A 26006-nucleotide genomic window follows, 5' to 3' on the forward strand; every position below is an offset into this window, starting at 1 on the left:
GTTCCCCAACATTGGACCTGATCTTTGTAAACTCATAGCTTCAAGTTGCTGAATCCTGAGTTACACCTGGAGATTCTCTAAATTTAAAACTTAATATGTTTTTAATGTAGCCTCAAGGAATTTTTTGTAGTCCTCAGAATATCCTGGTCATCATATTCTAGGTATAGTCCAACTTGGGAGAATACAGTTGAACTAAACATTTGCTCATATGGATATCATGCTTCTGTTAATGCAATCTGGAATATCACTTGCCTAGCCAGGAGGTAAAGGGGTGAAGAAGTTGGGGAGGTCCTGAATTGGATGCAGTAAGAAAAAAATCCTCAATATTTAAAAATGCTATGTTATTATTATTAAATCAAACCAAAATATCTAAAGAATTACCTATGAAAACATGTCTGTTAGGGTACGCTAAATTCTTATTACTTACATGAATGTTATGTGCATTTACAAAACAAAACAAAACAAACCCATCTCACTTATATTCAAAATGTATACAGAAAAAGTGGGCACATTACAATGACTCCAGAACCAGTCTTGTTCCAGAACCAATACCAAAAACCCAAGCTCAAATACAAACAAAAAATTAATACGTTTCTTTTCTGCTAAATATTGGAGATATAAATTCAAAAACCAGACAGTCCCTGCCTTCCAGTGTCCAATCTCACTAGAGTCTTTCAAGGATCAAGTTCTAATCTACTCATTTCTCTTCATTCTTCCTATGACATTATTCTCCTTCTAAATATCTTAAAGTCAGAGATCACTTAAACCAAGGTAGGAGCCAAAAAAAAAAAAAAACAAAACAAAACAAAACACAACAGGTGACTAGCCTTGACCTATCAATCTTTATCTCCTCAATGAATAAAATTCACAAGAATAAAGTACTTTCCACACATCAAATTTCAGCATAATAAAATAAAAAACTGAAATCACATTCTCCTTTATGAGGAGAGAAATCTAAAATTCTGTTCCTCGGGAGAAAAGAAAAGATATTAAAACTTGACAATTGAGGACATTTTATTAACCTAGATTTAATTATAAGCTACATTTAGTAATACTAGCAGTGCTGTATGCTGGCATTATAACCTTATTTTTAACTGGTTCAAATCTTTGATGTTTCATCCAAAATTGGGATCTCAGTCTCATTTCCAAAGAAAATTGATGATCTTTCCCCACTGCAGGGGCTCCAAACATAGACATATCTCAAATGATTCAGAATAGTTGAACACTTGGCCAAGTTTTGTGGTACTGAGTGGAACATACATGAAGGAAGGGCATAGTGGAGGTAAGGAATGAGAATTTAACTGTTCAATATGGAAACTTTATGCAAAAAATAAAGTAGCTGGCATTATAATAGGAAAAAACAACACCTAAAAAAGGAATGTCAGTTAGGGAAGGATATTTCGATATGGAAAGGTAAAGAGAGAGTGATGAGTTTTACAATCCAACTGCAGATTACAAGCAAACTATAGATTGTAATCTCCTTGAGGGGATCTTCCACTTTTTTTTTTTTTTCTCTTTTTGTATTCTTAGCACTTAGCACAGTATCTGGTATGGAGTAGACACTTGTTTTTATTATTGTTCAGTCAATCCAACTCTTCATGACTCCATTTTGGTTCTTTTTGCAAAGATATTAGAGTGATCTGTTACTTCCTTCTCCAACTCATTTTACAGATGAGGTAAATGAGGCAAACAGAATGTGACTGCCCAGTATCACACAACTAGTAATTGTCTGAAGTCCAATTTAAAAGTCTTCCTGACTCCAGGCCCAGCACTCTATCCATTGTATCACCTACTCATTCCAAGCAAACACAGTAAATGCTTATTTATTGATTATGAATGGGGCTTTAGGGGAACAAAAAGACATTTGATTTGATTTGTTTTGCTTTGATTATGGTTCCAGAAAAACACAGGTAAAAAGCATAACAAGCATGGTGGTCCATAAGATGACTGGCAAGTTAAGTGAATTGTGTCTGGAGTTTGTCCTAGAAGAAGTAGACAAATGAGATGACTGCTAGACAGAAATCTCTACCATGGGAATTCTAGGCATAAAGAGGATTAAGTCCTTAATGGCCTGATTTGTGGTCAGGAAACATGGCAGCTGATAAGATTGATAGGGAGTAAAGTGAATTGTTACTGGAACAGGGCCTGGAAGTAGTGGGTAACTGAGATAGCCACCAATCAGCAATTACTTCCTTTGAGTCAGCTAGACATTTGAAATATTTTAAATAATTGATGATGTAATTAATGTTTGAAAAATCCAACTCTTCTTCATTATTAGCTCCCTAATTCATTCCAAACCTCTTATCTTTTCCAACTATTGTTAACTATTCTATTTACTTTCAATTCACACTTTTACTGGAGATAATCTACCCTCTTTTCATGGAGAAGATGGAAATCATCAAAAATGAGAGGCTAGAAATTCCAGTAGCTATTTCCTCTTCAAAACTAGCTTCTTCTTCAATCTCTCTCTCCTTCTCTCCTAAGGGCACAGAATAGATAGCCCTACTTACTGAAATCTTGTTGGAAACAGAAATCATTGCCTTTCTCCAAAAAACCTTTCCTCTTCTAGACTTCCTTATCACTGTCAAGGGCCATCACCATTCTCCCAATAAGCTAAACTTACAATCTCACATTATTATCAAATCCTCATTCTCATGTATCCAGTCCTTTTAAAAATCTTATAATTTTTGCCTCCACAATATTTCTACTATCGCCCCTTTCCTTTGACTTGAACAGCCACACCCTCATTCAGGGGTTCATTACTTCAAGCCTATATTGCAACAGCTCAATTTGTCTTCTTTCTTCCTGTCTCTCCCCATTTCTAATCAATCTTCCACTTCTATCCAAAAATGAGTTTCTTAAAGGAAAGGTGCAATCACATCACTCCTTTCTCCACTGCCATTCATCGCATATATTCATTCACGATGAGTTCCAATGGCCCTGCTACTTTCAGAATCAAATATAAAATCCTCTTCCTGTCAATTAAAAATGCTAATACATGAAAATGTCCTGTATTTTCAGCTTTTTAAAGACTTTGACTTTTCTTCCTACATCCCCTGAGACTGAGTATCACTGACCTATTTGAAGCATTTCAAGAGCAATACTCCATACCTTTGCTTTGGCAATCCCTCGTGCTCCTATTAGAGTCCTTTTATTTACCTTCAAAACTCAGCTCAAGCCCTATCCTCTAAAATTGACTTTGCATTATCTCCCAGTTGATAATGCCTTCCCCTCTAAGATTATATCCCATCATCTCTGCATATATCTTCTTTATACCTAGTGGATCACATGTTTCTACTCCATTACATGTAAGTTCTATGAGGAGCAGGAAATTTTTTGTTTTTTTCCCCTTTCTTCATATTCCCAGTGTTTAGAACAGAATCTGAATCATTTCAGATGCTTAAAAAATGCTTGATGAATGACTATCATGTTGTTAATACTGTGCTCCCCATTATTACCTACCTAGATTACTGTAATATCTCATAACAATTATTACTACCCCAAAATTTCCTCTTTAAATCTATCCTTCATACCAGGGCCATCTTCCTAGGCTATTAATTAGATTATATAGTGGTTTTGGAATAAACTATAGTAAGCCCTACCATGATAGAAAGGCTGGGAATAAGAGATCTATCCTTCAAGGGCCAGTTTAGCTCTGTGTGAGACGTTTGTCCAGGTTCAAAGAGAACCTCCAGTTCTCTAGTACATCTAACAGAAGGATTGAAATCGGCATAACAACTCATAACAGATATAAATACACAGACATGATTTCAGTCATGTCTAATGCTTTATAATTTCATTTGGGGTCTTCTTGGCAAAGATACTAAAGTGATTTGCCATTTCCTTTTCTAGCTCATTTTAAAATAAGGAAACTGAGGCAAATAGTGTTAATTGACTTGCTCAGGAACATTTGAACTCAGGTCTTCCTGACTTCAGGTACAGGCACTCTGTCTACTGTACCACCTAGGTGAGAACATGAAAGATGTTCAGACACTGAAATACAGAAATACAGGGAGAGGAAGAAAAGCTGACATACATAAGTATTTATAGAAAAAAATATAATAGATAAATACAAATAAATGTGAAGTAGTTAAATACAGGGTCTTTTGGAAGGGAAGACACTAATGGTTGGAAGGAAAAGTGGATAAAGAAAGGCGTCTTAAAGAAATTGATAGTTGATCTGCTTCTTCACTGATAGATGGAACAACCACACTGGCAATCTTCCCTTTTTTTTAATGTAAAGAGATTTTCACAGAACCTAATGGATTCTTGAAGAAGAAAGAGAAATGCTTCTATAACAAAGCTCTTTAATGATTATCTTTGCTTAGTAATTCTAAAGGTTTTTCTTCTCATTAGGTTTATACAATTGGAACTGCCCACATTGTCAGGACTAGTCAAGAAATCTGGAGGAAATCTTGTCCTTTCAATGAATCAATAAGCTGGAAAATATTTCAAATTGTTCAGAGACCTTGGATTTGTTGAGAAAATGCCCGATACATTGCAAAATAGAAAATTCACAATACTTGTCGCTCATTCTTTTCACAAGAAAATAGACACTGTGATTTCTTTCACTGCCTCATCTCAAAAGCAAACTGGTAAATAATATTTTTTTCAGTAGTTAGGATTGTTTCTTTTCAAAATTCTTCAATAGTACATCTATTAGGAAATAGTTACATATCCCTTCAAAGAACATGAAGTGAATTAGCAGAGTGAACTCTGGTTACTAAGATGCCCTAACTGTTCTTGGTAGTCATCTTTAAATGGCCTCTGTTAATGATGGAAAGGCAGAGGTGTTACATAGCATTATTCTTTTGTTCATTTACCATTTCCAGGGCTTGACTGATAATATGACAAATCTTACTGCACACAATGTGAATAGAGCAAATGTGCAGCACTGAATTTACCAGAGACTAAGAATTGGGCACAATTTAATAAAAAGAGAGGTAGTAGTCAAAGAACCAGAGGATAGAGTACTGGCCTTGCAGTCAAGAAAACTCATCTTCTTAAATTCAACGCTGGCCACAGACACTACTAGTTGTGTGAACCTGGGTAAGTCACTTAATCCTATTTGCCTCAGCTTCCTCATCTGTGAAGTGGGCCTGGAAAGAAAATGACAAATCACTTCAGAATTTTTGCCAAGAAAACTCTAAATGGGGTCATGAAGAGTCAGAAAAATGACAGGACAACAGCAGCAGCACTGTGGTAAAGAAGTTAGGCACAGTTATGAGAGAGAGATGTTCTCATTGTTAAGGTCTCCTTAACAATGAGACCAAGATGCATTCTTTCTTCTGGCACATACTTGAAGCATGATTCTACATAAGTCATTGAGCAAAGGTTCAGCATTTTCTAGCAAACTAAGACAGGTTAAATCTGTGGGTGCTTGTGTGCTTGGTGCTTGTGTGCTTGTGTGTGTGTGTGTGTGTGTGTGTGTGTGTGTGTGTGTGTGTGTGTGTGTGTGTATGAGAGAGACAGAGAGAGAGAGTTTCCTTTTGCATTCTGGGGAAGGGATTTAATCTCTTAGAATTTTTAATGCATTACCCTTTGATCCAGCATTGTTACTACTGGGCTAATATCAAAGAGATCTTAAAGATGGAAAAGGGACCCGTATGTGCAAAAATATCTGTGGCGGCCCTTTTTGCAGTGGCTAGAAACCGGAAACTGAATGGATGTACATCATTTGGAGAATGGCTGAATAAATTGTGGATGTGAATGTTATAGAATAGTATTGTTCTATAAGAAATGAGCAGCAGGATGATTTCAGAAAGGCCTGAAGAGACTTACATGAACTGATGCTGAGTGAAATGAGAAGAACTAGATCATTATACACTTCAACAACAATACTATATGATGATCAATTCTGATGGATGTGGCCCTCTTCAACAAGGAACCAAATCAGTTCCAATTATTCAATAATGAAGAGAATCAGCTACACCCAACAAAAGAACTATGGGAAATGAATATGGACCACAACATAGCATTTCCACTCCTTCTGTTATTATCTGCTTGCATTTTTGTTTTCCTTCTCAAGTTATTATTCCCAGAAGAAGCACAATTGGGGGAGTTACTATGACCTTGTCAGTCACTGAGAGAACTAAGCTAAAAATACATTCTTCTCCCTCCAAGGACACACCAATAACCAAAAACAATGCTTAAAATGTTGGCCTAGGCCTGTGGAAGCTATCCTAAAATATTAATTCATGTCTTAGCTAATGACATCTACAAGGCAAGACCCTTTCATTACATTAAATCAAACAGGCACTTGTACAACATTATTCCTCTACTCTGAAACAATCCAAACACATCCCATCACTGAACTGCCCTTTGGTTCCTTATTTCTAAATCTGATTTTTCTTGTTCAGCAAGATAATTGTATAAATATGTATACATATATTGCATTTAACTTTAACATATTTAACATGTATTGCTCTACCTGCCATCTAGGGGAGGGTATGGGAGGGGAGGAGGGGAAAAGTTGGAACAGAAAGTTTTGCAGAAAGCAGGGATCAATGCTGAAAAATTACCCATGCATAAGTCTTGTAAATAAAAAGCTATAATAAAAAATTAATGCATAAATGTATATTTTTTTAACTTTTTAAGCTTATGAAATGAAATATATATGAATATGAAGGAAATCAATTAAATTATAATTACATATACTAACATATGTAGAGATGTGTGTAAATATGTAGATATTTTAATATATACATCTATGTGTATATTTACATTAATATATACATATTGTTGTTTGCCTATGAAACCTGAACAGTATACAAGCACTAAGCCAGGAAACTGAATTGCTTCCATTTGAACTGCCTTAGGAAGGGTTTTGAAGATCACCAGGCAGGATAAGACATCATACACTGAGGTCATTTCTCAATTGAATGCAAAGCATTCAAACTCTATTGCAGAAAGCACAACTCTTTTGAAGTGGTCACACTGTTTGAAAGCCAAAATGATGCTTGCCAAAAAGACTATTTAAATCCTCAGAATTTTTATACATTAACAACACAATCCAACAGCAAGAGATACAAAGAGAAATTCCATTCAAAATAACGGTCGATAGTATAAAATATTTGGGAATATATCTACCAAAGGAGAGTTAGGAATTATATGAGCAAAATTACAAAACACTTGCCACAAAAATAAAGTCAGATTTAAATAATTGGAAAGACATTCAGTACTCTTGGATAGGTCTAGCGAATATAATAAAGATGACAATACTCCCTAAACTAATCTATTTATTTAGTGCTATACCAATCAGACTTCCAAGAAACTATTTAAATAACCTAGAAAAAATAACAACAGAGTTCATATGGAACAACAAAAGGTCGAGAATTTCAAGGAAAGTAATGAAAAAAAAAATTAAGTGACGGTGGTCTAGCTGTACCTGATCTAGAACTATATTATAAAGCAACAGTCACCAAAACCATTTGGTATTGGCTAAGAAATAGACTAGTTGATCAGTGGCATAGGTTAGGTTCACAGGGCAAGATAGTGAATAAAAATAGCAATCTAGTGTTTGACAAACCCAAAGATCCCAAATTTTGGGATAAGAATTCATTATTTGACAAAAACTGCTGGGAAAACTGGAAATTAGTATGGCAGAAACTAGGCATGGACCCACATTTAACACCACATACTAAGATAAGATCAAAATGGGTCCAAGATTTAGGCATAAAGAACGAAATCATAAATAAATTGGAGGAACATGGGATGGTTTACCTCTCAGACTTGTGGAGGAGGAAGGAGTTTGTGTCCAAGGGAGAACTAGAGACCATTACTGATCACAAAATAGAACATTTTGATTACACCAAATTAAAAAGTTTCTGCACAAACAAAACTAATGCAAACAAGATTAGAAGGGAAGTAACAAATTGGGAAAACATTTTTACAGTTAAAGGTTCTGATAAAGGCCTCATCTCCAAAATATACAGAGAATTGACTTTAATTTATAAGAAATCAAGCCATTCTCCAATTGATAAATGGTCAAAGGATATGAACAGACAATTTTCAGATGATGAAATTAAAACTATTTCCGCTCATATGAAAGAGTGTTCCAAATCACTATTGATCAGAGAAATGCAAATTAAGACAACTCTGAGATACCACTACACACCTGTCAGATTGGTTATGACAGGAACAAATAATGATGAATGTTGGAGGGGCTGTGGGAAAACTGGGACACTGATGCATTGTTGGTGGAGTTGTGAAAGAATCCAACCATTCTGGAGAGCAATCTGGAATTATGCCCAAAAAGTTATCAAAATGTGCATACCCTTTTACCCAGCCATACTACTACTGGGCTTATACCCCAAGGAAATACTAAAGAAGGGAAAGGGACCTGTATGTGCCAAAATGTTTGTGGCAGCCCTTTTCATAGTGGCTAGAAGCTGGAAGATGAATGTATGTCCATCAATTGGAGAATGGTTGGGTAAATTATGGTATATGAATCTTATGGAATATTATTGTTCTGTAAGAAATGATCAACAGGAGAAATACAGAGAGGCTTGGAGAGACTTACATCAACTGATGCTGAGTGAAATGAGCAGAACCAGAAGATCACTATACACTTCAACAATGATGCTGTACGAGGATGTATGCTGATGGAAGTGGTTATCTTCAACATAGAGAAGAGCTAACCCAATTCCAATTGATCAATGATGGACAGAATCAGCTACACCCAGAAAAGGAACACTGGGAAATGAGTGTAAACTGTTATTTTTACCTTCTGAATCCAATTCTTCCTGTGCAACAAGAAATTCGGTTCTACACACATATATTGTATCTAGACTATACTGTAATATATTTAACATATATAAGACTGCTTGCCATCTGGGGGAGGGGGTTAGGGGAGGAAGGGAAAAAATCTGAATAGAAGTAAGTGCAAGGGATAATGTTGTAAAAAATTACCCATGCATATGTACTGTCAAAAAAAGGTATAATTATAAAATAAGATAAAAATTAAATTAAAAAAAAAAAGACTATTTAATAGAGAACTCACACAGAGCAAGTACTCCTGTTGAGGGTTAGAAGAAGCAATATCAAGACACATTCAAAGTCTTTCTTGAGAGCCTTGGAATTGATTATGTGAAATGGGTGACACTGGCCCAGAATCATATATCCTCATCAAATAAGGTGCTATGTTCTATAAGCAAAGAAGAATTGAAGTAGCTCAAATGTTGAGATGGGCAAATGTAGGGAATCCACCCAAAAAGTTCAGATGAATTATCTGTGCCTGACTTGTGACAGAGCATTCTGAGCTCATACACACTCTAACTTGACTCTAACATAGTGATATCATTTTGGTCTTCTTTAAGAACAATGAACAACAATCAACTCCTCTCCCTCCCTCCCCCCCTCTCTATGTGTGTGTGTTTGTGTGTGTGTGTGTGTGTGTGTGTGTGTGTGTGTGTGTGTGTGTGTGTATATATATACACATATATATGCTTAACATTTATACATAGGTGTATGTTTACAGGCACACATACAGTCACATTGTAGGTGAAGAACTCCTACCTTACTATTAGAATCAATGAACAATATTTCCTCAAAGGGAATTCCCTATAGAAATTAATTAATATCCAAAATCCCTTCAAAAATTTTTGGTGAGATACAATATCTCTAAATGCAATATATTTGGATATATACAATTTCTTTTCAGGGGAAAATAAAAGCTTGACAAAATATAAGATTATTTGCTGTGTTATTTCAATATTCCAAACAATCACATTAAAATTATCATATCAAAAGTTCTACTTTACTTTTTCCAGTGAATGAATATTTACTAAGCTGTGTTTGTTATCACTGATGCTATAGATATATATATATATGTGTGTGTGTGTGTGTGTGTGTGTGTTTGTGTGTGTGTGTGTGTGTGTGTGTGTGTGTGTGTGAATTAGTGGCCCTCATTTCTATTTCATTTTGATATTATTGGTCTATATGAAACGAGATCAACAGCTTCTAGATTGACTTCTGTTCATTATAACATCATATTAATCACTCAGGAGTATATAAAATATGTAGAAAATAGCATTCAGTAGAAATTATATGTTTAAAATGAAACATACCTTCTCCACTGTTTTGAAGCTTTCATGTCATTTTGTCTGTGAAATTATAGTTCATTTATTTATTTGTTTGTTTATTTTGCTGAGGCAATTGGATAAAATGACTTGTCCACTTAATACAGCTAGAAAGTGTTAAGTATCTGATGCTGGATTTTAACTCAGATCCTCCTGGCTTCAAGGCTGGTGCTCTATCCACTGAGCCACCTAGCTGCCCCAAAATTATAGTTCATTAAAATGTTATTTATATTACACTTTAGGGTTTCTAAAATCTATGGATATATGTATGTGTGTGAATGTGTATATACATACATATGTATACACACATAGGCAATAACATTTGTAAAGCTTATATACAAAATTCTTTAATTTGTTTAAAAAAAAACACTGTAAGTGTATACACACAAATACCTCTTTGTAAACATTAAAGTACAATCTATGGTAGAGGGGTGGGGTATAGGTAGGCCTTTTAAAGATAGGAAAACTGAGACTGGAAGGGTTAAATAACTTAGCTAAGATCACATAGCTAGCCATGTCTTAGACAGGATTCTTAACCAAATTTTCCTGATTTTAAATCTAACCCTTCAGTCATTATGCCATTAAGTTGGACTGCTTCAAAAAATGAGTGATTCCTATCTATGGATTTATCTTTTCTTTCTCACAAAAAGCCTCTATAACTTGTTCAAGGTCACAGACATGATTATTAAGTGTCTAAGAGCAGATATGAACTTAAGGAAGATGAGCCATTCTGACTCCGGGTCTGGTATCTACACTATAGAGTTTCCTACCTACCCTACTAGACATCTCCAATCAGACATCCCATTTAGACAAAACAAAACACTGTATGTTTTCCCCAAACTCCCTTTTCCTCTTCTTATTTCTTCCAAAGTTCCAGCAATCAAACTTTCCAGATTTTAGTCTCCCTTAATTTCCATAACCATTCAGTTCCCCAGCCTTGTAAATTCTATTCCCACAATCATTACTATGTTCCTTCTTTCTCCACTCAAATTTCCATCATTCCAGTTAAGTCCTTCATTACATAACAGATAGATTATATTATGGCACCTTAATGATTGATTTGCCTTTGGTATCCCTTCTCTGCAATTTATTCTTCCCACAACTGTCAAACTGATATCCCTAAAGCAGAGGTCTGGCGATGTCTTACCCCAACTCAAGGAACTCCAGTAGTTATTTTTTGATTTAACAACATAACATAACATAGAAACTTTTTTTCTTTAGCTTTTAGAACCATAGACAATCTGGGTCTAGACAACTTGTCTAGATTTATTGTATAATACTCTTCTTCATGAAACCTATATTCCAGTCACACTGATTTATTGGCTATACTATGTACATAGGATTTCATCTCCTATCTGTGTATCATTGCATACTGTGTATCATTACCTTACTGCCTAAAAAGTGTTCCCTCATCACTTCTTTCTTTTAAAATTCTTCATGGCTCAGACTGTGTGTCATGTTCTATACCAGACTTATCAGGTTATTCATGCCCCCTACAACAAAAACTATGTTTTTTCATGTTTATTGGATCCAATGATTTCATTAATATAGGGAACTATACATGATGGGCAGCTGTTCTGAAACATAAAAAATCTTTTAAAAGTATTTTATTTTTCTAAATACACTCAAAGATAGTTTTTACTTAACAGAATTCACCTTTGCAAAGCCTCATTTCCAAATTTTTCTCCCTCTCTCCTCCTCTCTTCCCTCCCAAAGACTTCAAGCAGTCTGATATAAGTTAAACAAGCAGTTCTTCTAAACATATTTCCATCCTCATCATGCTGAACAAAAAAAAATCAGATCAAAGGGAGAAAAAAAGGCAAGAGAAAGAAAAAAAAAACAAACAAATAACACTAACAACAAAGGTGAAAATCCTATGCTTTGATCTACATTCAGTGTCCATAGTGTTCTCTCTCTCTCTCTCTCTCTCTCTGGATGTGGATGGCACTTTCCATCACAAGTCTATTGGAACTGCCTTGAATTTTTTTTATCATAGCTTTTTATTTACAAGATATATGCATGTGTAATTTTTCAGCATTGATCCTTGCAAAACCTTCTTTTCCAACTTTTCTCCTCCTTCCCCTCACCCCCTCCCCTAGATACTGCCTTGAATTGTTGTTGAAAACAGCTAATTCCATCACAGATAATCATCACATAATCTTGTACAACATAAAACCTAAAAGTGTTGCTTGGGCCACCAAGAAGTTAAATGACTTGTACAAGGTTATACAAAAAAGGCATGAGAGAGACAGGGTTAAATTCTAGGTCTTCCTAACTCCTCTCTCTCTCTCTCTCTCTCTCTCTCTCTCTCTCTCTCTCTCTCTCTCTCTCTCTCTCTCTCTCTCTCTCTCTCTCTCTCTCTCTCTTTCTCACACACACACACACACACACACACACACACACACACACACACACACACACATACACACACACACACACTTTCTTTCCTGTATACAAATCATTTTTTTCTCAGTAGATAAGAGTGATGCAGTGGGATCTGAAATAAAAAACAAACAAAAAAAAACAGGGTTCAAATCTTACTCTAATACATTATTCCTGTGTAATTTTAAATAAGTCCTAATACCCCAGTTCTATTATTTATAGATAAACTTCTTGAGAGTAGGAAGTAGTTTGGTTTTGTATCCCCAAAACTAAGATGCCAGTAAGTGCTGAAGTAATGTTTGGTGAATGAAAAAAAAAAAAAAAAAAGATGAAAACTTGGTTATCCAATTAGATTTAGTAACAAAGATCATTGATAAACTTGGTTGATTCCAGTTAAGGAACAGTCTGAAATCACATTTAAAAGGAGGGAATGAGGAAGATATGAGAAAGAAGAAGTAAAGAGTCCAGATAGTTTTTCCTAGAAGGATATAATATGATATATAGAGATGATGACAGGGTCAAGTGAAGATTTTTGAGAATGAGATAGATAAACAACAATAAGGATCCACAAATTAATTAATTGAGCCACTAATTAGTAATAAATTATGTCACATGGATATCTTGGTATCTTAAATTCAACATGTCCCAAACTGAATCAATCATCTCTATCTCAACATCCTGCCCCTATTTTCTAATTTCCCTCTTACTGTATATGCAAGAGATGCACCACCACCTTCACATTCATTTAAGTTCAAAACCTAAGTGTCATTCTCCATCCCTTCAGTCCCCTTCAATCCAAACAGTTTTTAAGTCATTTTTGAGATAGCTAGATGGTGAAATCTAGAGTGCTAGATTTATAAAAACCCTCAAGGTTCAGATTGAGTGCCATGTCCTATACCAAGACCTGAGTCAAGAATATTTGGATTTAAAACCAGCCTCAGACATTTACTATCTTTGTTACCTTGAGCAAGTCACTTATCCTGTTTGCCTCAGTTTACTCATCTGCAAAATGAGCTGAAGAAGGAAATATAAACTAGTCAAGAATCTCTGCCAAGAAAACCTCAAATGAAGTCACAAAAAGTTGGTCGACTGAAATGAGGAAAAATCAACTAAAGTCTTTTTGATTCTACCTTCATTAACATCTCTTACATATGTCCCTTCTTCTCTTCTGACATATTCACTATCTTAGAGCAATCCCTCTTCAAGTTACTCCTGAATTACTGCAATAGCTTGCTGCTTAGTCTCCTTTCCACAATCTCCTCACTCTATTCCATCCCCCAGGGAGCTCTCAAGTTGATCTTCCTGCATTTCTCTTAGTTCAAAGTATTCCCTGACAAAATACTGCCTTCCATCCCCTTTTGAAAATATAAGTTCCTTCACAGTCACAACTATTTGTCCAGACTTTGTATTTCTACCAGCACCTGATAGAAAGTCTAGTATCCTTTCTTACAGGGAAGAGATTAATAAACATTTGCTGAATTAAAATCAATAAAGTGAGCTTTGAAGGAAGGAAAGAAAGTTTATCTGTTGTTATTCAATGAAAGGCTGAATATGGGATAGAGAAGTCTCAAGAATAACTACAGTAGAGAAGGGAAGAAAGAATGTTTATAGATAAAAGCAACACTTCCCTTCCTAGTGAGAAATGAAATATGAATAAAAATCAAAATGGTGGGAGGAACCCACTTGAAGCTTAGAAAAAGCATGCATTTGAAATAGCTATGAAAGACTAAGGAATTCACTAGAAAGTAAAACTTATTAACTCATCATAGCAAAATACATACAATAGCAAAAAGTGCTATTTTGATCATATTAAAACTTTAAATCTAAAAATTAATCAGGAAGGTTAATATGGAGTAATAAAACACTATCACTAGTCTGATTTATCACACTTCCTTATTTCTACATAGTGGTTTGCAATAGAATGGGTAGCAACTACCAACTGTGTTAAGAACATTCTACCAACAAGTTTAACAACCTCCTTCAAATTTATTCAGAATAATAGTTGTTAAAATTCATGAGAATACACTCTAATAGCCTTCTTACCTAAATAACTTACATTAGCCAACACCTACTAATAAAAATGTATCAAGCTCTCAGTGGAGAATTTTGCTAATTTTCCAAAGTGACAGTTTTATAATGAGCCTAATTTCTTGTTAAATTAAACTGTGAAGCAAAGGAAAGAAGTCTTGTTGAAGGGGGAAATGTTGAAGGGCTATTTATACCTTAAAATATGTCCCAATGATATAAATACCCTGGAACACAGACATTTACACTATAAAAACAGATAAGTTCAAGCTTTTGGTATCTGATATATCACATAAAGATATTAAAGTAACTTAGATTGAGGAATATTGAGTCTTAGTCAGATTATTAATATCTGTTGGAGTCTCCAGACATGACTCCAGACATGATATACATACGTATATCAAGGAAGTCCTTCAAAAGGCTTCAGAAGCCTGTACCTTATTGCTCTAAATTGAGCTATTTCCACCATTTTGTGTTGTTGTTTTTGTTCAGTAGGTTTTTGAATTCAAAATGAACTCAACAATTCAATTCTAGACATGTTGCTTATTGAAAAAATGCACTCTTTGATGGGGGAGAAACAAACTTTAGACAATATATGATTCCTACTCCCAGAAAGGTTATATTCCATTTGGGATATAACAGCCCCCCTCCAAGTGTGTGTGTGAGTGTGTGTATGTGCGCACGCACATGTGTGTGATGCATACACATATATACACACATGCATATACATGTGAGTTTATATATGCAAATATTGCATAAATACATTCATATACATAAATTATATTTGCTTATATATGCATGTATATGTATATATATATGTGTATGTATGTGACCCCTAGTTACTAACTTTCCTTTGAACATATGAATGGTTTATCATTTGAATCTGGGTAAGAAATGCCCATGCCAAAGAATTAAGTGGTTTTTCTGAAGCGCTGAAGTCTGAACAGTAGTATTCTAATGAAGACAAATATATTGATTAATATTTCCTTCTAGCCTTTGGGAAAAGGTTATTTTAAACTGCAAACTGATTTGCTTCAAAAGTTCTTTCTAAACATGTGAGTTCTGTGAGGTCAAAGACTATTTCTGATTTCCTTTAATCCTAACTTTGCTAACTTGACTTTACCTCTATCAAGATACTTTTGTCCAATATGTTTGGATTCACTCAATTCCAAGTATCAGGCAAAATTCATAACTAAAGGGCTAAATGGTACTTTCGTAAATGAGGTCACAATAGTTATTGCCACAGGATCGTTGGAAATTCTGGCTTCTGGAGAACCATGATACTAACATTCATGAATATGTGCATTACAACTAATTTTTATGCTAGTTTTGTCCATATCAAATGGGCAGCATAACTATACCAATTCATGTTTCCATACCCATCTTTCTGATTTAGGGATCAAGAAGAGAATCATTAATAAAAAAGAAGTCAGATGTTGATATCATAAAAGGAAGCATGGCATCCTTACTAGAAAGTGATAAACTTGAAACTGGAAAAATTGGCTTCAAAACCAACTCTGGACACTTGTTAGCTATGTTATACTCAGAAGGCTCTTGGAGTTGGGGATAATAGTTTCTGCACTATTAATGCACAGAATTATTATGAGGAAAGTTCTTTGCAAATCTTCAGATGCTATACAAGTTTGAGTTTTTATTTTGGAGAAAAAAAATTATATTGCATCACTATACAGGAAAGATCTAGGTGGCCAAGGATCTAGAATCTGGAGTCAGAAATATCTATGTTTAAAACCTAGCTCAGTCACTTACAAGTTTTGTGACCCTAAGCAAGGGAAAACCATCCCTGTGTCTTGGGATGCTCACATATAAAATGAGGGGGTTTAATTAATGGCCTCTAAGGTCCCTTCCAGATCTAAATCTATTATCTTATAAAAATGTCTAGTAGCTCTGGAAAACCCTATGGTAATAATATCAATTTAATTAATTTTTGAGCATCTGATACTTTGTATGTGTAAATAAAAATAATGTGATTTTTCATCTAATCTGAAGTCATTTTTGCTATGATGACTACTTCAATTATAATAAAAGTTATATACATTAAATAAAACTAACAGAGTATAATATGTTTGTGAAAAATGTAGCTTGAAAACTAGAGTTCCTTATTTTTTTATTTTTATCTTTAACTTAATTAATTTATTTAAAATTAAATACAAAATAGAAAAGGAAAAGCATTCCCCTCCTATTTATTTTAAAATAATTATGAATCCATAGAAGTATATTTCTCTCTATTAAAAGAAAAAAAGTTAACAATTCTAAAATGTTATTAGGATTCTAGTTAACATTCCCATTTAACATTAAAAGAATTATTTTCACTGCCTCCTCCTTCTACCATCCTTCTCACAAAAAATCTATTACGGAGAACAAATTGTCATTTTTTTTCTCTTCCAAATCTTAATATGGGGAAAAGGGGGAATATGTGTCTCCGTATGTGTGTGTTTGGGGGGTATAAACACACATACACACATATTATACACATATGTATATATGCATATATTATATATGGAATACTTACTATTATTAGCATTTCCTAATTACCATTTTACATTTTTATAAATATTATTAAAGTGCATACTATTTACATTTTTTAATTAAAGATCAGTGATTATTCACATGAGGATGTGATGGAAATCAAAATAAAGAAATGTGTTGGAATGTTTACTGGAAATCTATTCTTACACAAATTACTAATTAACATCCATTAGCATAAAATATTCATTATTTTTAAATAAGATAATGATGAAATAATTAGTGCTCATTAAATTAGGACATAAATGCAATTCAATACACCACCACCTTCAATCAGATACTTATTCAATAATCACAGCATTAATTTTAAAAAAACTGTAAAAGCAAAATCTGGAAATCATTTGTAATTGAGCTTTCCACATTTGTAATACTTCAAAAGTGAATGCCCTTTTTTGCCTTGAGGCAATATGGAAATTAGAGTTGAGCATGGCAATATTTCCTGAAAATAATGATTCAAAATAATTTTCAACATAAAAATTTTAACATATTTATAGTTCAAAGACTGAAGTCCACATAAAAGTGCTGCCCATGAAACTACACAGAGAGTATCACAGTGGAAGCATAGTAAAAGAGACCTTATTCAACAAAGATAATGTACATTTCCTATTGTTTTTAATATTAAAAATTAAAATGATTAATATGTATATTTATGTTGACATAAAATAGGTTAGATTCTTATTTTGCATGAAATGTGTAATATATATATATCTATATACATGTATGTATATGAATGAATTAATGAAAACATAGTTATGAAACTCATTAATCAACAAATCTATTAAGCATCTATTATATGCTAATAATTATATCAAGTACAATGAATACAAATATGAAACTGAAGATAAGTCTTACCCTCAAACAGAATAAACTCCAACAAGGGGAAGGGGGGCAATATTTGTAAAGTGGTGGTGGATGTAGATATCTTGGTTTGGGAAGTTTCAGGAATCAATTAAAAAATTTGATTATATACCAATAATTGTGCCAAGGGCTGGGCATACAAGAATCCCAAACTGAAGACAGCCCTTGCCCTATACTCTAACAAAGGGGAAGAGGAGGAAGATTATAAGGAAAGGGGAGGGTGGTGGTAGAGGATGGATATTTTGGGTTAGAAAGTTTTAAGGATCAAAAAGTATTACATCACTCTATGACTTAGCACTATACTAAGCCTTAATGATTCAAAGAAAGGAAAGCATGGCTGTACCCACAAAGAACTCACATTCTATTGGGAACACTATGTAAATATAAGATGTTATCTCATCCACCCATATGTATACACATATCATAGACATATACATCACATATACAGATATACACGTATATACACAGACACATATTCAGTTGTTTCAATATTGTCTATATGTGACCTCATTTGGGATTTTCTTAGCAAATATACTGGAGTGCTTTGACATTTCCTTCTCCAGCTCATTTTACAGATGAGGAAACTGAGGCAAATAAGGTTAAGTGACTTGCCCACAGTAAAATAGCCAGTAAGTGTCTAAGGTTACATTTGAATTAAAATCCAGTGCTTTATCCACTGTGTCACCTAAGTATCATTATGTCCAATGCATAAATACATTGTGTACATAAATGAATACACACATGTATAACAATATATATATATATCACACGTACATGTGATTTACCCTATCACCCATATGAACATGTATATGAGGGTGTATTTATATAAATATATAAACGTATTATGGGGGGGCATAATACTATCTTATAATTACACAATGCTCCCAATAAAATCTAAGCTTCTTAGGGGTAGGGACTATCTTTACTTAGCACAATATTGGCTGTATAGTAACATACATACGCACATTTGTGCACACATGCTAAATAAATAAGCAAACATCAAATGAAATCTTATTTTCCATATTTTGTTATTGTTGTTCAGCTATGTCTGATTGTGACCCCATGAACCACAGCACAATAATATTGACCTTGAGTTTTTTTGGTAAAGATATTGGAATGGTTTGTCATTTCCTTCTCCAGCTAACAGGATGAAATAACTTACCTTGGATCACATCAATGGTAAGTGTCTGAGAGTGGATTTGAATTGAGATGAATCTCTTAATTTCAGACCTGGAATTCTATACAGTGTATCATCTGGTTGCCTCCTATTTTCCAAATTACAAGTTTTAAATAGTAGCTCACAACTATCCCCAATGATAACTTCATTTCCTTTTATTCTTTTAAGGGATAAAGTTTGCTGGGTATTCCATAGTATATTTTCTATATATAGATATTTCTTTAGGGGAAGAAAACATTCACAATAATCAGAAATACTAAATTAAAATATCTTCTAGGTCATTTAATAACATCTGGCCTTAGCCATGGTGAGGCTCAATTTGTTCAGTCCCAAATGTGGATGATAATGCCTGTACTAGTTTAGGACTGTTGCTAGGATCAAATAATATAATATTCTATATTATTATATACATGTATTCTTTATAAGGTCTTTGCACACTACAAATATAAGATACCATTTCATTATCTTATGACCTTTCCCCCAGCACTTTCTCCATTTAATTTCTCATTATTTTAGTTACTCAACTAGCTCTTTCATACTTCTCTGAATTTATTTTAACCTTCTACATCCCTCTTAAGTTGAGAAGTCTATAATAAGAAAGTCCTCAATGCCTCATAAGAATAATACAGGTCATCTATGAAACATTTATCAAAAGCTTACTATGTGGAGCTGTGGGGAAGAATAAAGATCATAATAATATAAATATAAAGGAGAAGCCCTTAACCTTCAAGAACCTACAATCTAATTGATACTAAGATATACACATATAACAATTAAAAATGATAAGCTGAATTTTAAAATTCAGTGCCAAAGTGAAGGTCATAGACAATAAATATTTGTGAATTTAGAATTTTCAGGAGGAAATCAGTATAGGTTTACAGTTGCAAAAAAGACCTCTGGAAAGAAGCCAATCTAAGTGGCTTTGAAGGTACCGATAGAACCTGAATTATCTATTATAGCCAGAAGAATTTTCAGGTGAAGGGAAAAGCAGGGATAGAGAATGGAGAATCAGAAATCATTATTTCTTCAATAACAGGTGCAATTGTTATATGTGTTTTTCACTCATGTCTAACTCTTCATGACCCCATTTGGGGTTTTCTTGGCAAAGATAGTGGAGTGGTTTGCCATTACCTTTTACAGCTCATTTTATGGATGAGGAAACCAAGGCAAACAGGATGAAATGACTTATCCAAGGTCAAACAGCTAGTAAGCGTCTGAAGGCAGATTTGAAATCAGGAAGATGTGTCTTCCTGACTCCAGCTTTCTTACTCTAGTTAGCTGCTCATTATTAGCAATGTACTATGCTAGATGCTGGGTGAAATAGAATAATGTATTAAATATGGTTCCTTAAATTGAGGAACTTTCAGTAAAGATAACATATGCAGCTAAATATAATATAAGAAAACATTAGATTCTCAATGGAGAGAAGTCATTTGCAGTTGGGGGAAGAGAGATAAAGAAAAGTAGCACTTACATGGAACTTTGAAACAGGGGTCAGACCTCCACAAATGAGCAAGGAATTTCAAGAATAGGGGAAAATACGGGGGGTATGATTGAAAGAGTATCACTCATGCATTCAAAAGATCTGAGTTTTAATCTCGACATTGATTGTTACCTTGAGAAAGTCACAAATGAAATGTAAGCAAGCTGTGCTGGAATCAATTCAAATTGGACAGTGAGGGCAAAGCATTAAATTTTCAACATGCACATTTACACTTCAGAAACTGGCAAACCCTACAAATCAGGTCTGAGTTATTGTGTTAATGATTGTCTAGACTTAATAAAACGATGGGGAGAATGTCAGCAATACAGATTAAATTTAAAAGCTTGCCCTGGGGACATTTGTTTTTTCAAGGAGTCAGCTACTAAACATTTGCCATCATAAGGCTGGCTCAAAGCCTCAGTTTCCTCATCTATAAATTATGGCTAATAATACAATACTTATTTCACAGGGTGGTTGTGAGGAAACTCATTAACCATTAAAGGATTATTCCTTCAAGGACTATTATTATGTTTATATTAATGGGAAGAACACTGGTCTAGAAATGAGATCTGGATTTCAGTTTCAATTCTGCTATTAATCCTTTCATTCTTTGAACAATTATTAGCACAAACTACATATAAGGTAAAAGACAGCATAGTATAGTAGATAGATTCCTAGCCTCAGAGTCAGGAAAATTGGTTTCTTCCAGAAAATATTTGACTGTGATCCCTGGCAAATCACGTCATCTTCCAAGGCCGCCAAGATATCCTCTACAGTTATTGTACAGGACAAATGATGATCTGCTTTAGCATAAAGGATTTCCCCACTATGGGAGAACCAATGAAATTAGAAGGTCACGAAAAACAAACACATTAAAAAAAAAGATGCTGCAAAAGAAAAAGAAAATTATTAAGACCAAGTCTTTTTTCATAAAGCTCAATTAGGCAAGACAAAGAATTCTTCATCTCAGTTTTGAGAAGACACTGGATTCTTAAAGATATGAACTCTCTTTTTAAAGGATCTAGCCTCATGAGTGATTTAGTCCAAGAGGCAGATACAAAAGCAGAAGGTAGGATCTGAATCATCTAAGGACCTCAGAGCCCATGGAAGCAAAAATGACTAGAAGGGGAACATTCACTTGCAACATTATGACCCAACTTTCAGAATTTTGGCAGATTATGGCATAGAAGAGATTCTTATCTAGTCAATTTGTTTTTTTCTCAATGTAAAACAAGTGAGTTACAATTGCCTCCAAAAAAAGGGGAATCAACATTATAACTCAACAGAAGTTAAGGATGATGAGACTTGAAAATAGTTAATCTGAGGCAGTTGAGAAAAAGTGTCCAGAAAAGCAAGGTGATATTTTTGCTTTAGTTGAGCCTTAACTTGATAGTTTACTATGTTCAGTTTGGTGGTAGGTTTTTAGGATGGATGTTGCTAAGTTGGAAAATGTCCAGAAGAGGGAAATCAGGGTGGTTAATGTTGGAATATACAAGAGCCACCTGACAGTGGCTGCTGGAGATCCAACCCAGATCTCAGAATGGATCTCCTTTTGTAAGAGGATGATACAAGGACACTGAGAGGCAGTTGCTGTTCTCTGACCTCTCTCCTCTTCCCTCTGCCTCCAATTTATCTCATTCCCAGTCTGCAACACCTGTTTCAGCAAAGGCTGCCCTTCATCCTTCAGATGCTATGATCTACAGCTATGAGGCTCTTGGAGAATTGACCTGTCCCTTAACAGTTAAAAGAAACTAGGAAATAAAGATTAAATGAGAGAGTTAGGGACAATTGCCCAGAAATAAGTAGATCGCAAGTCCCATAATTACTATCTTCAAAGGTTTGTGATGTGTAACAGGGATTACTCTTGTTTTCCATGGCCTTAAAAAGCAGAATGAGGAACAATGTGTAAAAATTAAACAGACACAGATTTCATCTCTCTACAAGGCAATTTTATTTTTCAGTCTTTTTCAGGTATATCCGACTCTTTGTGACTCCTTTTGCAGTTTGCAAAAACAGTTGGAGTGTTTTGCCATTTTCCATTCTCCAACTCATTTTACCAATGAGGAAACTGAGGCAAATAGGGTTTATGGCTTGCCTAGGGTTATGTCACTGATATAAATTGTGTCTCCTTTAATCTCTGAGGGGGGCCCTGAAACTGTGTCCCCTTTAATCTGTAAAAGAAAGGTGATTCAGGGTCTCAAGCTCTGCTCTGGGAAAAGCATACCTTTCCCAGGCATCCTCCCCAAGTTATGTGGTCTCATTCAATTGGAGAGCATGGCCAGGGACATGATTACACCCTTTATTGAGTTGAAGATTAGTCCAGAAGCACTCCCAGTAGCTCGAACTCCCAAGATAAGTAATCTCTTTTCAACTGAAGATCTAGGCCCAGGGCATTGTCAACATTGACTCAAACTCCCAGTTAAGTCATCTCATTCAAATTTGAATTGAAGCCCCAGACAGCTAATAAAAGACAAGTCTGAACCCCAAATTTTTGCAGATGTCCTAACGGGACCTTGCCCACTGCTGAAGATATTCTCTTCTCAGTGTAATCCACCTTTGCTATATTCCTTACCCACTAAGAAGTCTGTCTTCCTAGCAAGCTGGCTTCTCAGTGCCAATAAATCCCTTTTGCCCCACAGATTATGGGGTTGCGAATCTTTCACATAGCACTTGCACTTCCTACCAAGGGGATCTCCCACCCGAATTCTTGCACCTCATCATTTGCATCTTATCATTTGGTTCCCTGACCTCATCACCACCAGTGACTGAGGAGGCCACATTGTAATTCAGATCTTCCTGATTTTAGGTCCAGTGTTCCATCCAACTTTGCTACATGGCTGCAAGGCAATATTTTCTAGCAATTGCATACACCCATCACAAAAGTGGAATGGGCAACCATAGGAAATAAGGGTTTCCCATCTGTAGCTCTTAAATTGGAATTGGATGATCTCTTCTTGGGGATATAACAAAGGATTTGCCTGTTTAGGTTGGGATTAGAAGCTTCTTGACTCACTATGATTTAAATAAAATTTTGAAAGTCTTAAACTTTAAATGGGTAGAGATATAATACTTAACCATACCTAGAGTTCTTTAGTAAATATTATGGATCTATAGTAATATTTTACTAAAAGTTTAATTATAATAATCTTCTTGTTCTAACATTTTAAGGTTTAAAATTAATTTTTTTCTCAACAAAAGTAGTCAAATAATAAAAAAGATTCATCAATCAATTTTTGTTTCAGTTATGTAAAGCTCACTACAATTAAACCCATAATCACTGTAACTTTTTGGAAGAAAGAGCCCCTTTCAAGGCTCACATTCCCAGATTAGAATATAAACTCTTTGAGGACACAGATTACCTTTCCTTTTAGATCTGTATTCCCTAAGAATAGTTCTGATATGCCTGTGCATGTAATCAACGTATGCTTTTTTATTCATTCATTTAATTCCTTCATTCATGAAAGTTAAAATTTTCATGATTACAATTAAGGATGATACCTCCAAATTTCAATCCACTACTCCATACTTTTTATTTTCATATTTATATGTTCTACAGGCAGAAGCTTTAAGCTTTTTCACAAATGGGTTCCAGCAATTTGAAGGAATGACTTTGAAAGCACAGTCTATTTCAACAATTTCTTTCTTTTCCCAGCACTTCACATAGGCAGTAACTACTCTGTCAGTATTTGCTTGAGGAAGCAGCATATTTGTCAGTCTCCCTGAGATCCCCCTCTCTCTTACTTGTGTTCCATTCTGACAATTAAGGCTAGCTGGTACACCTGTGCACACAATTCCCTAAGATAAACAGTGGGCCACTGCAGCAAAGCCTTTTCCATGTAGAACTAGTATTTGTGGAACACTCTATCTCTTCTCTTGATGGAACAGAACTCTTTATCTTCAGCATAGAGTGCAATGTTTTTAAAAAATTCCTTATAACCCACTTTGAGGAAGTTTAATTCTCTTCATATCTGAAGTTGCTTTGTGTTTTATGTATTTATTGTTTTTTTTTCATTTGGAAGTGTATGAAGTAGTTTTGTGTAAGGCATATTTTTTTAATTGAGGAGTTGGGGAGACATGAATAAAATTACATTTCCCAGAAATATCTTACTTTCACCTTCAAGATTCAGAAAAACATTGCTGAAATGGGCACTTTATGCAGAAAATCCAATCATTTCCTAATTTCAAAACGTATTTTCCCACTATTAAGATTTTAATGAGATATGCACCATCACTTTGAGTTTATCATTAAAGGAGGGTGGTTAGTCAAAGTGAAGAGATGAGTGATGAGAAATGACATAAGATATACCGATGAGGCTAGTGTACAAGTTATAGGAAGGTAGCCTCAAAAAAGCTCCAAACACATGTATAAGGATCCTTGGAAGCATAACATTCATTAAAGTCCATGGCCATTAATTTACCACCACCCCCTTGATCTTGATCTATCTCATAGCTCCTCATTTTCAAAACAGATAATTATTTTTATCACAATGTCGCACACTGTGATCAGCACAAATATGATTCCTACATATGACTGAGCCAAATGTGTTTAAACAGAAGTGCTAATCTAATGCTTAATGAAGACCACATATACATAGAATTTTAATATATTTTAATAAGTTTAATTTGCCTCTACCTCATTAATTTTAATAACTATAGCAATAACATTTAACATGAATCCAGCTCCCTGGATCTCGTGGTTTTAGTATGTAATAACCAAGAATTTCTTTTAACTACACAAGGCAACTGAAAATGATGGAAAGCAGCCCAGATTATGAGTCTGAGTATTGGGTTCTAATATCAAATCAACTATCTCTCTCGGGCAAGCCCCTTCCTTTCTAGCCCTCTTTTGCTTCATCTGTATACAAGGATGGCATTGGATTCGACTATTTTCAAAGTCTTTTCTAAATCAAGTCAACAAGCATATATGAAGCACCAACTATTTGCCAAGGACTGCAAGCAAGAGAAGGTCCTTGCCCTCAAGGTACTCAAACCAATGAAGGAAACAACATTTAAACAAGATAAATGCAGGATAAATGGGAGATAATTCCAGAAGGATGGCACTAAGAATATGAAAGCCTGGGAAAGGCTTCTCAGAAAGGTAGGACTTTTGCTGAGTTCTGAAACCATGAGGCAGAAATGAAGAAAGAGACAGAATACTCAAAAAATATATAATCTTATGGAATTGCATAATTTCTTACATGTGTCATAATACTCTAAGTTACATTTACTATAACAGGGATTATAATGGATTTGAGGAAAAGCTGCAAAGGATGAATTCTACTGATTAATTTATGCATTTTTTTGGTCTCACTCCCAACTGTGAACAATAACAATCAATCAGGGGAAAACTCTGCAGTGATGAATTAGGGAGGCACTGTGGTATGGTGAAAGAGCACATTAGCATAGGATCCAACCTCTGAGGGTTATTGTTTTTTTCAGTTTTGTTTTGTTTTTTGTT

General features: G+C 34.6%; 1 protein-coding gene across 6 annotated transcripts in view; it reads right to left on the reverse strand.

Moving 5' to 3' along the window:
- Positions 1–26006, reverse strand: part of PPFIA2 (PTPRF interacting protein alpha 2) — a 664129-nt gene that overhangs the window by 558522 nt on the left and 79601 nt on the right. The gene's annotated exons all lie outside the window — the stretch shown is intronic.

The sequence above is a fragment of the Sminthopsis crassicaudata genome, chromosome 5, assembly GCF_048593235.1.
Source record: "Sminthopsis crassicaudata isolate SCR6 chromosome 5, ASM4859323v1, whole genome shotgun sequence".
Lineage (NCBI taxonomy): Eukaryota > Metazoa > Chordata > Mammalia > Dasyuromorphia > Dasyuridae > Sminthopsis > Sminthopsis crassicaudata.